A 12,770-nucleotide genomic window follows, 5' to 3' on the forward strand; every position below is an offset into this window, starting at 1 on the left:
CCTCAGGGTTAATGACAGAAAGGCTATTTGTAACTCTGCACTTCTACCTTGCTGTCATTGTCCCTTCAGAAGTTCCATGCTGCATGAATAGATTCTTTCTGCCTGTGATTCATAATAATAGTCCACTGCATATACATATATGTAGCACCATTCATCCAAGAATCTCAAAACTCTTTCCAAACAATAATGAAACCCACAGCACCCTGTTAGGTAAGCAACTATTATTATTCCCATTTCACAGATAGTTAGCCTCAACCAAAGAGAGTATTTGATTTGTATGAGGCCCCATAGGAAGTCAGCAGCAAAGCTGGCAATACAGCTGTGCATCCTGCTTTCCAGTCCTGTGCTCTAATCAGATCACTATTCAACCCTCCACACCCCCCCCAGAAGCCATGCCTCCTAGAAGAGCAAACACCAGTGCATTAGTGGACAACAGAAAAATGAGAGGACAGTAGTTTTATGAAGGTCCAAATATATAAAAGGGAAGAAAGACAAGGTGAAGAGGCAGTTCCCTAGTATAAGACTTGACACAAGTCACTGGCAGAGGTGTGCCTGTTCCAGGTCATGTCACCATTTTAAAAATAAATTTCACATAATCCCTTCACTAAGGGCTTGTCTACACGGGAAAGTTTGACCAGTTACACTTCTATAGTTATACTGCTAGAGTTAACTCTATATAGTTATATGGCGTAGACCCTTCATATACAAGACTGGCTTTTTTCAGTTTAGTTTAAACCTCTTTCCAAAGTGACAAACTAAACCCCCTCCTAAAAAAGGCCACTCTTATTCTGGAGAAAGAGCAGCGACATAGGGAATTACACAAATATAACTATATCCGTTTAAATTCACACCTTATTTTATACCAGTATAACTTCCCCTAGTTGACAAACCCTGAATTACCTGTAATCTCAGGCTGCTAAAATACTACAGTGGTGGGCATGAAATGGATAGAACAGAACAGAAGCCACCAACAAAGAATAGTAGAAGGCTGCTCCAACCCAATCCTCTTCCCCCTCCCACTCACTGAATTTTGAGATCAGTATTTTAACAAGATGATCTGGGCACTTTTTTCAGCTCCAGATTATTATTTACTATGTGTATATAGTACTAGAAGTGTGGCATTGGACCTTACACAATGAGTAAAGATATGTTCCCTGTCCTAAGCAGGTTACAGTCCGGATCATCATAAAACTACCAAAGGCAGAATCTAAAACTAGATTGTCAATTTGGTAGTGTTCATCCTGCTATTGCTCTCTTTGAGGGAGAGAGAGAGAGGACTGGGACTTTATTTTATTTTTAAATGATCAATTAAAGGAAAGTTGTCAGGCCACAAGAATTGTTCTAATTACTGAGTTTTCCCTGTATTAAATACTCTAAGTTAAATCAACTAACGTTGAGCAAACTGCTGCTACTTCCCCCCCACTTCTTTCTTTCTAAGAGCCCTCCACAGAATTAGCAGTTAGGTGCTAATTGCAAATGATTAAGTGCTCACCAGTCTTACACTTCTTGTTTTAATATTAATGAGATGGATTAGCATGGAATATTGCATGTATTAATATTATAAATGGAAGTCTGCATGGATCACTGCCTACTGGTTTTGTATTACAAAAACCATGAAGCAAAAGAAGAAAACAATTTAAATACAAAAAGTGTATTAGAATACCATGTATTTCTGTTAGCAAGAAAGAAGTAAAGGGACTGAGGCAACCAAATTAAATACAATTAATTTGTACAAACTACATATCATTTTTTCAATAACCAGAAGGTGCAAAGTTTATCTTTTTATAATAGTTATCTCATCAGTCTCTGTAAATAAGCAGAATATGTTAACCATAAATCAGGTTTAAATTATTCCATACAGCACAGACACACGCATAGAAACACCTATCCTGCTTTGCTATAAAGTAGTAAGTTAGCTATTGAATTTTTTCACGTATCTGAACTCCTGTCACAGGACCACTAGTAACCCATTCAACATCCTAATTGTTCTCTCTTATCTTCAAGATGAAAAGCTATTTCTAAATGGGCTTTTCTTATTATTATGAATCACCTCTCCTTCCTCCACTGCTGTTCCTCCTCCTCCTCAGATGCCATGGAAGATTAAAGCCTATTTTTCATGCATTGTTGTGTTAGCATCTACAACATTTGACTAGCTCAACCCTGCCCCAGTGACTCAGGAAGAAGGTGATTCCATTTCACTGTAGAAGATAAATCACATCTGTGTTAAAATGAAATTAAACTGGTTGAAAATGTAAAATAAATTGTTTTTATTTATGGCAAACAGGAACAATTATATGTAGATACCTGATCTGTGGAATTTTCACTCACATAGATCTTGTTGAATGTCCCTGGCAATTTTTATATATATATATATATATATATATAATGATTTTTTTGGGAAGTTTGCAGAGTTTGCATATTGCAATGTTAATTACTGGAATAGTCTGTAAAATATCATGTTTGAAGGGCAAAATCAGTGACAGTGCCGGTCTGTGATTTTCCAAGTGGCTGGGGAAAAAAACTCCTATTTGCAAAGTATCTTTATTTAGTGAAACTGAAAAGGGAGGTGACAAAATTAAAATTTGGTGTATAGTACCATGTGGCCTCATTCCTTTTTTTTTTTTTTTTTTTTAAACTTTTGTGCTCTCTCTCTAATCACTTGGAAGGGGAAAATATACAAGTACCTTTTTTAAAAAGGGTCACAAAAACTATAATTAAATATTTAAAATCAAAACCATGTTGTCTGGTTCACGGCTTCAGTTTTGTGCCCTGATCCTGCAAAACACTCAAGCATATGAATATCTTCATCCACCTGGCTAGACCGATTGACCTAAACAAGGCTACTGGTATGACTGGAATTACTCACACACCTAAGGGTCTGCAGAATCAGCCCCCCTGCTTTCTCTTGTCTGAAAATTGCAATCTCTTCTTTTTACAGCTTTTTTTAACTTGAGGTTGAAGGTAAGAAGAGGATTGTGGAAATCAGGGAAATTATTTTATAATATTCCTAATAAAAAGGTTTAAAATACAAGTCTAGAAGAAGCAAGCCTCAATTGCAAGATTAGCAAGAATACTGGGGCAACCTTAACAGAAGCAAGAGAGACAGGCACACATGGCAGCAATTAAGAAGGGGTCAGTTACCAAACTCTGCCCACAGATATGCATGTGCAACTGCTGTTGAAATCAATGAAAGTTGAGCACAAATATAGGAAAGAACTGGCCCATAGTTTAGCTATCACTAACACAAAGACATAGTACTGATAAAAGGAGGCATGGCTGCAGCCACAACAGCATCTGCAGCAAGAACAGATTCAGTAAGATCTTTTGCTGTTACTCAGGCAAACTAGCCTCTGGCTCTTGGCTCTATCTTACAGAGCACCATAACCATCTCTTACCTTCTCTTAGTAGGCCACTGTTGCTGCTCATGATGCTATTACTAATTTCTGCCGTGATGCCGCATTGGGATCTGGTAGCATATACCCCCACATCTATGCTGAATTCCATTAACTTCAATGAGACTCAACACAGGTTCAGGGGGTCTGTGCTAACAGATTCTGACGCAGCATCAGGACATTATTTAGGAGAGAAACAAGAGTTAATTGTAGCAGCATATTATCCATCAGCTGTATGTTGCCCTAGGCACATTGCTAGCCTGTAGCTAGTTACTAATTTGGGCAGCTTTGTTTGTTTGAGTCCTCTCAGTTTGTTTCTCTGCTTCACATCACTTGTTTATTTTGACTTTAAAAATATGAAATGAGAAGGCAGCAGGTATCTCCCAGCTGATAAACTGCAGCTTCTGGTCTGGTTAGTAGACATTTGGTTTTACAGAGAACTGCCTTTTTTTAAAAAAAAAACAAAAAAAGTACTTTTTTGTGAAAATGTTCATTAAAAATGTCCCTTTTGAAGGAAAAAAGTTTTGAAATTGAAATGCTTTTGACATCTCTACTTTTACATGAGATTAGGGAAGATTTGCCCTCTGAATTATTAGCGTGAATGTTTTATTTTGATTTGTTTTTCTATTAGATGTCATTATATAAAAGAAGAAAATCGTAGCTCAGTGATCTCTTTTTCTCTAACTAGGTACTTATACAGCTTCCATCTTCATAAGCTACAAGTGCCTTGAAGTATTTATGGATTTATCTTCACAACAGCCTTGTGCAATAGGGAAGGATTATCATCTCCATCTGACAGATGGGGACCTGAAGCAGCGTGGTTCAGTGAGTTACCCAGGAACACCCAGCTATCTGTGGCAGACCCAGGTGTTTAAACCTGGTTCACCTGAGTCCCACTGCCATAACCCTCCTCCCTGGACGTCAGTAAGCTCCTAATTTTCATCTTCTCAAAGGCTAACAGAAATGAGGTGGGGAGTATAGTTGAGATTCAGAGCTCATATGCACATCAGTGCATCCTGATTGGCTGCAGTTGAGTTCAGTGAAAACTATTCACCTCTCCAAAAGTGAGTAGAAGTTTTCTTCCAGATCTTGAATACTATAATAATTTAATAATAAATAATGCTTAGCTTTTATACAAGGATTTCCTAGAGAGGGGTCTTGTGGAAAAAGAAATATATGAGCATGTAACATTAATTTTGGCATTTCCCAAATTTTGGGTGCTTGACCTTAATAATGTTCTTGTAACATTTGGGGGGTGTGTGTGTGTGTGTGTGTGTGAGAGAGAGAGAGAGAGAGAGAGAGAGAGAGAGAGAGAGAGAGAGAGAGAGAGAATGAGTGATGTTATTGGAGTTATGCCAATTTCCCCTGGTTCTTAGAATAGGAAATAAATTTGTTAAATTTATCTTTTTAAGTGGAGACCACTACACACTGAGTACCTGTGCAGATGAATACCAAGATTTATCATTCCTTGGAGTAAACATGGACATTGCTGGTCTTGGATCAATGAATCTGGAGTCACCTCAAGAGAACTTTATATCTGATTATTATATAGCTTGACTATTATTTATAACATAGTGTGGCAAATCACAACAGCAGGTTCTTGTCTCCAGAGAGAATGTCTCATATCACAAAGGAGGTAGGCAGAAGATTCAGCTACCACCTTCTTGGATGCTATCATTCAGTCTCATAAAAGATGCAGCCACAACTTCCAGGTTTCCTGCATTGATGTCCCATGTTGCACTGCAGTAATTAGGGAAGCAAACAATTATATTTCTCCTTTGGCTATCATCTTCTTCCTTAGTCTCCAGGACAGATTATTGGTCTCCTGATTTTCCTAGGCTTGTTATGAGGAATGGATGCATTTGCTACTATGTGGATTCAGCAGATGGTTGTATTCAATGGTCCTAATATTTAGATCACTGAATCCAAATATTACCTAATCCCATTAACAACTATTACACCTTCTCTCCATCTCAATACAACATGTCAGGAGTCTTCTTTCCAGTGCCCTCTTTCCCCATGGAGATCTGCTTTTAACTTTTACTAGCTTTCTGGGTGAGAAGTGACAGCCTCAGGTTCTACAGCGGGAAATTAATTGGCTGGCCTCCTATCTTCTGTCTTAGGTGTATGGGTCCAAGAAGTAAAACCACTACATCCCAGGCTCTGTGAAAGTATTTACAGGGTATAGGATGTTTGTCTAACTCCATCTTGCCATCTGGCTGAGAAACACAGCTACCCTTTAGAGTATGTCAATATCTCAACAAATTTATTATGGGAGTCCTCCATTCCTAGCGATTATGCAACAAAGACTGGATGAAGAAATAGGGCATCATGCTTGGTACTATGGTTCGCTCTTGTGCAGCATAGGGGCTTTGTCATTTCTTCTGTAATTTTTTTGTATTAATAAATACTATCTTCCTCTTTGCTAATTCTTTTTCACTCCTGCTATAGCATAGCAGGACACTCTAAAATCTCACTTCCACATAATCAACCCCCTTTTCCTCTACCCAAGTAAATGCTTACATTACCTAAAACAATACTAGTTCATGTGCTACATGTTAATTTCATGCATTTCATTAAATTTTGCAAATTGGTACAGTTTACCAAATTTTCCATGTAGATTGTAATGCTACATTTTCTCTTAAAAAGTAAAGAAAATGGGTAAGGTTTTTTTTGTGTGTGTGTGGTTTGGTTGGTTTTTTTTGTTGTTTTTGGTGCAAAAATTGCAAACAGGAAAGAGATGTCTGGGCTTGCCTCTGATCACCCTATAACTACAAAATGAATTTGTTTTCTCCTCTTATCTGTACTGACTTCTTAACCAAACAGACAGAGAAGTTGGGAAAAACAGTAACCACAATACTCAATTCCCACAAATGTGTACAGGCTTGATTCTACAAGGTGTTCAGGCCCCAATCCAGCAAAGCACATAAGCACAAGCTAGTTTAAGTGCACAAGTAATCTAATTAAAGTCAATGGAACTACTCTGGTGCCTAAGGTTAAAGACATATTTATGTTCTTTGTTGATGGGGGTTAGCCTACGCTGCACCTTGCGGGATCAAATCATAACTAAGCATCATTTTTATGGCATGTGCAATGAGGGTCTCAGCATTATTTCCAGTGTGAATGCTTTTGGTTTCCACTCTATCAATACTTTTTCTTAACCACATGTACAATTATTCAGTCACCTTTCATTTCCTCACATCAGGTCTGTATCCTGTACAGTTTCAAAAGAGGATAGAGAGTGCTGAAAAATGAGGCAAAATGATATATTAGATACATATGCACATCAAAAATACACAGGGAAGACAGGGACAGGGGACAGGGAAGAAAGAAAATAAAGAAAGCATGTTCTTACAATCCCAAGACAAGAGTTGCTCTCTCCCAAAGACAATGTACCATACATGTGTTATTTATATGCCACCATTTTAACAAGTCATCAGTGAAAAACATCTTGTTACCATAGTAACTGGCACATTGCATGCTATCTCTGAGACTACTACATCACCAAACTAGACACACAGAGGCTCACACCAATGAGTCATATTTCAGCAAAGGTGAAAGAACCGTGTGCTCACTCTTCTGTGTATACAATTTTTCTGTTATTTTTAAACTTGAAAGGGAAAATTGTGCTACTGTTCATTGATTTGTTGCTCTGGCAGAGATATCCATCTCATCTCATCACAGTGGCACTTTACTTGGTTACTTCTCATAATGTGTCATTTTATTGGAGCTATCCCACTTCCAACTGTTAGAGAAGGAAAAGACTCTTTAGGACATCCCATCTCTGTGCCAATTCAGAATTGGTTCTTCTGGTACATATGCTAGAATACTGTCCAATTTACTTCACCTCTCTCCACCAATGATGGCAATTCTACTGCTTCCTTTGAGAGACAATTCCCACAACTTAATACAGGTCACTCTCAGGAAGTGTTTCCTGATGTTTAGCCTAAATGATTACTGCCTCAGTTTCATCCCATTGCTCCACGATGAGGACCCCAGAAACTATAGTGATGAACATGGAGTAGATGTCTAGATTGATAATCACTTATTCCTAGTAATACCACTGTGTACAATCCTAAACAATTCCTCTCCAACCTTGGTGTTTATAGCTGCCAATTAATATTTAAAGAGTATGTTCTTTCTTATTCAGAACTTTGTAAAGAAAAATAAATAAATAGAACAAAAAGGGAAACTGAAATTTTGCATTGGGAGTGGCACAATGAAACATACTATATCATGAGCTTGAGAAACTGGTGGATGAAAAAAGAGCATAACAAGATGATGCTGTACTTTGCAGTGGTAGGTATGCTGCATATGTTCACCCCAGTGAGAGTATCAAGAGAGTGCAGTCGAGGCTCTGTGACTAATGCAATTATGCCTCCTAATAAATGACTGCAAAATTCCCCATTCATAAATGTGTAATGTTGCAACAAAACCAAAGCTTCCACTAAAAAAGAAGTGAAGATACTCTCAGTTCACATTTTGAAGGTTAAGAAAAGCAGTGATGCCTGTCTGAGTCTGTAGACAGCACATACCAACACCTTTGAGAGCAATGAGCCACCCCATTCATTTCAATGGGGGTATTAATGCTGAAGTCTAGCTATAGCTATTTAAATGTCAGCATTGTTAGCTACACTGCTGATCAAGTTATCAGAAACATCCAGCTGCCATGCTTATACCAGTACATTGTAGCTGGAGATAATGGTAGATACTGGGGCAGGCAGTTATTGTCAACATTTGTGGGGCTGGAGAATGAGGATTATAAAATCCTATTGCCCCAAATTGAAAGACCCCTTCTGTCCCATGCAAAAGGAGAAAGGAAAGAGATACATCCACTCCTCAGTATAAAAAACCTTAACTGCCTACAGGCTGCTAAAAACCAAACCCATCTCCTGGGACTCCCTGGTGTCAAAAGCCCTGATACCATCTAACCATTTGTCAAAATTTCCACCTCCTCCTTTCAACATCTACATTGTAATTATGCCCTAACCTGGACAAAGCCATGCAGCATTTTGAGAATTTGAGGGCAGAGTAAAATCAAATGAGTTTATTATCCAATTAAATAGATAACAGCAGGGTTACTACAGTGACTTCACTGGAGCGTAGGCCCATTGTTGGAGAACCATTGGGGAGTAAGTACCACATCCATCCCGGGTCTTGGCTTCAGAATGTATGTCTAATGAGCAACATTGAGCCTTGAACAGTAGCATCCTGCATCCTTAGTGATGGGAAGGGAACTTACTAAACCAACTTTTAAATTGACTAGAAACTCTGGAAACCCCTAAAGCCACTTACACACACTGCACAGCTTACTGCTTCTGCCTCCCCACTAAGAATCATGAGAATTCATGCAGTATTTTCTTCTTACTCATGAAACTGACATTGAAAAAAACTATGGCTTTCTCACACCAGACGGAAATGAGATCAGCCTCAAGACAGATACCAGGAACCTTAAATTCCCACCCTCTACAACTTACCTCAGCCCTGACATGATGTTCCTGTTTATAATATAAAGTATAAGCACTAACAGTGGGAGTCGGCATATCTGCATAGTCTAGGCCATGCTATTGTGCACATAAAGTTTTCTGTTATCTAGGTTGGAGAGAACCGCCTGTTAATTGTCCCAGCATGTCATTTGATGGTCTGTTATACAATCAAAATATATAGGCCTTGACAGAATAGCTTAATGTCACAAAGTTAATGTGCCCCAGGCCATATAACATATTTTTATTACTAAGTTTCAGACATAGGAAAGAACTGTGAAAAAGTAAAAAGCAAAATGTTTACAACTTGCCAAGTTTGATAAAAGGCAGGGCTGAGATAATTGGGTCAAACCCATACAGATGATGAACTGGTTCTAAACTAAACCATTGGACCAAACTCAACCAGAACTGGGACACAAGGTTTGACATTTTTAAAGTTTAGATCATATTTTAGAAGTATTTTAAAGTTTTGTACTCCTCTGAACTTCCCAGGTTTGGCTGCCAGTTTCATGCTTTTTTGTTAATGCCACATTACTGCTGATTTACGTCTTTATTGCTTCATGTTCTTACCTTGGTCCTTTTTTTGAAGGTCTTACCATGAATCTTCCCTTTTGCTTAGCTATTGAAAAAAATTAAATGAGTTGCTCTTCTGAAGAAATAATTTTGCAAGCACCAGTGACATGCTCCATTGACACATAACATCCTAAAACTGTAGGCAGCTTGCCACACTAAGGACCCAATCCCCCTTTGAAGTCAACAGAAAAACTCTCATTGATCCCTGAAGGAGATGGATTGGGCTCTTTGTATTAATGGATCTGGCAATTGAGGGAAATGAATAGGTGAGAAAGAATTGGACGCCAATTACTTTGGTTTTGGTTTCTTTACATTTTCAAATTGCACTACACGAGGCAGGAGCAAAGTGGTAAGAGATGGCAAGTGAGAGACCAAAATTTTCTGTAGCTTAACCTGCTCCTGAAACAGTCCTTTCTACACAGAATCCACAAAGTGGATGGGGAGGAAATTGCATTTTGTTGTTGTTGTTGTTTGTTTTGGAAGGTTTCCAATAACCTCTAGCAAATGATCTGGAGAATGCTGGGAAGCTCTATCCCCATTCTCAATTTTAACATGCTCAGAAGTGCCTGATTCCAGTCCTGTAAAGCCTGTGAGCAGTTCTGCTGATTTCAGTTCTTAACATAAAGCCTGTGGTTAACTGTTTGCCATACAAAATATGGATTTTTGTAACTAACTTTAGGCACTCAGATTTGAAAATGTTGTCCTTAGTTCATTGTACTAGAGGGGTGTGTGTGTGTATGTGTGTGTAGTGGTCAGGGTTACATTCAACTTTCCAAAACTTGCTGAAACAGCATTGGGTAAATTATGTTCACAACTTATTTATACTTCAACCATTCTATGGTGTTTCCCACGTCTTAACCCTGTTTTTCCCAGTGTCAATCACAGTTGTCTATGAGTTTCAGACAAAAAGCAAGGAAGAAAGGCTAAACACGAAAGTGATTTTCCTAGCAAAGACATGTGAAAGCTTTCAGTGCTTCCTTCCCTACTTCTGTGAGTTGTTAATGATTTGAATAGCGTGGGTAGTGGAAACAGATGCTATCAGAGCTACATTTTTGGCGGAGGATAAAGCAGCCAAGGCGAACATATTCATGCTGTTTACAAACGGACATGTACCAAAGTTCATCTTTGCGACATATACTTGGGCAGGGCAGAAAATTTCCAGCTCTTGGCGACATGAAATGAAACAGTTAACGTCTCCATGTACCTTTTTATTTTTGAGAAGAAAAAATATGACTTAACCTTTTCAGTTCTCTGCGAGATATAGGATACACACCTATGTAGCTGTTTGGGTTTTTTGCTCCCAGAAAAGCTAAATTGGGTTTACCAAGTGCTTTGGGATCCTCAGATAGAAGGTACTTTATAAGTGTAATTTTTTTTATTGTTACTATACAACATTCACTATATCCAGAGGGCCTTCTAGGATACACTGCAATAAAAGACCTAGAGCATGGTCACAGTTGGCCTGGGTCAGCTGACTGGGGCTTGCAGGGCTTGGGCTGTGGAGCTAAAAATTGTAGTGTACACATCTGGGCTTGGCACAGAGCCTGGGCTAAAAAACCCTATGAGGCAGAAGGGCCACAGAGCCCAGGCTCCAGCAGGAACTGAGATTTTTAGTCCCACAGCGTGAGCTCCCAAGCCTGAGTCAGACCTGGGCTCTGTGGGTTTTCTATTGCCGTGTAAATGTACCCCACAGCCCAGTCCCACAGAGTTGGTCTGCAGTGTAGACATGCCCTTCCAAGCTGAGGTGCAGTATAAAGCTCCTGGACTGCAGTGCAGAGACTGAGCCATAGCATATAATGCATTATAGCCAAGGACCTCAAAATGCTTTGCCAACACTCACTGCAAACACCCTGTTTTACCCTGTAGGTAAAAACCATAACTATTTTACAGATGGCTGCTCTAAGCTACAGAGACATTAAACTGCATTCAAAGTGTTCTATGTAGGGAGAGGGGGGATACTTGATCATAATGGGATATAATAAACTCTGTTCACAACTACCCCACCTCCCCCCCGAATCCTACTGTTGTATCTCTGCAGGCAGATCCAGTGCAGAGCCTCACTTCAATGGAACTCTATCAGTGAATAGGGAAAATTGTCTCCGGATTAAAATCTACTTGAAAAAATCCACAACTGAATAGGCACTGGTTATACTTGACCACACCATGCCTTTGCTCTGTACCGCAGAGGCAGCTGGAATACAAACTCTATTCCTAGAATAGTGCTGTCATTACTGATGGCATCATTGATGAGATGAATAAACAAGTCAAAGCAATGCTGCTTTGTGGTCTGTGAAAAGCATGAAAAATCAATATTTACCTTTTTGGGGGGGGGGGGAAAGGAGAACACTGAGAGGGGGATGTTATTTTGCATCTGCTAAGAAGGTATGACCAATAACAGACAGTTAAAAGCAAAACATTAAAGTGACCAAGAAATACTTGCCAGCGTTTCTTTGACAGTATTGCAAGGACACGATGATCTCTCTGATAGCTGTGTTTAAGAAACCCCCAAATCAGAGGTGATGCGTAATGGGGACATGCAGGGGGAGTCAAGTGCCCCCCAGATTGGCCTGTTGGGGGCGGGGAGGGAGAAGGGCACCATTCTCTCTGGCAGCTGGACAGGGAGTGGGACGGAGCCGCTTCTGTCAGAGAGAGCCTGGCTGGGAGGCAGCAGCAACCCGCTTCCTGCCCAGCCTCGGCAGCGAAGGACAAAAATAAAATTGTCCCTTTTTATGAAAAAAATCCTGATTTCTTATGTGCTAACAACATAACATTTTATACTGCACCCATGAGAACAAGAGTTCAAGATTTTTAAATTTAAAAGATTTTTAAAATAATTGCACATACCTTATAGTTGAACCTGCCTGGAGCCAGACTAACATTCAAAGGTACAGCTAGCACTAGTGGGGAACATTGAGGGCTTGTCTGCATGGTTGGGTAATACGCTCTGCGGCAATATGATTTCTAAAGTGCACAAACATGTTGCAAATAAATTGCTCTGTGTAGATCCTGCTGGTGTGCACTAAAGATTCTTTAGTGCACTTTAACATAGTACTGTTTCAAGCAAGATCCACATGGAGCAATTACTACGTGATATGTTACGCACCCCCATAGAGAGCGTTATCTCACCATATAAAAATGCCCTGAGTTTCAATTGTATATATTTTAGTATTAAAACGACTAGAACAAAGATTCCCCCATTTTCATTCATGATACAATTTCCATTCAGTAGAGCCTGGGGATTTTTACAGAGACTTTATATGATCCAAAGAGATTTACATTTTGAGACTCTTAGCAAGAAAATGCATCCAGCTTCTGTTAAATA

General features: G+C 39.2%; 1 long non-coding RNA gene across 1 annotated transcript; it reads left to right on the forward strand.

Annotated features, from left to right (window-relative positions):
- The first annotated feature begins 3,617 nt into the window (after positions 1-3,617).
- On the forward strand, positions 3,618-6,887 carry LOC123376284. The gene is made up of 3 exons (XR_006581745.1): positions 3,618-3,804; positions 4,081-4,456; positions 4,805-6,887. It is a non-coding gene; the product is annotated as an uncharacterized LOC123376284 (long non-coding RNA).
- The last annotated feature ends 5,883 nt before the right edge of the window (positions 6,888-12,770 follow it).

The sequence above is a fragment of the Mauremys mutica genome, chromosome 8 (assembly GCF_020497125.1).
Source record: "Mauremys mutica isolate MM-2020 ecotype Southern chromosome 8, ASM2049712v1, whole genome shotgun sequence".
Taxonomy (NCBI): domain Eukaryota; kingdom Metazoa; phylum Chordata; order Testudines; family Geoemydidae; genus Mauremys; species Mauremys mutica.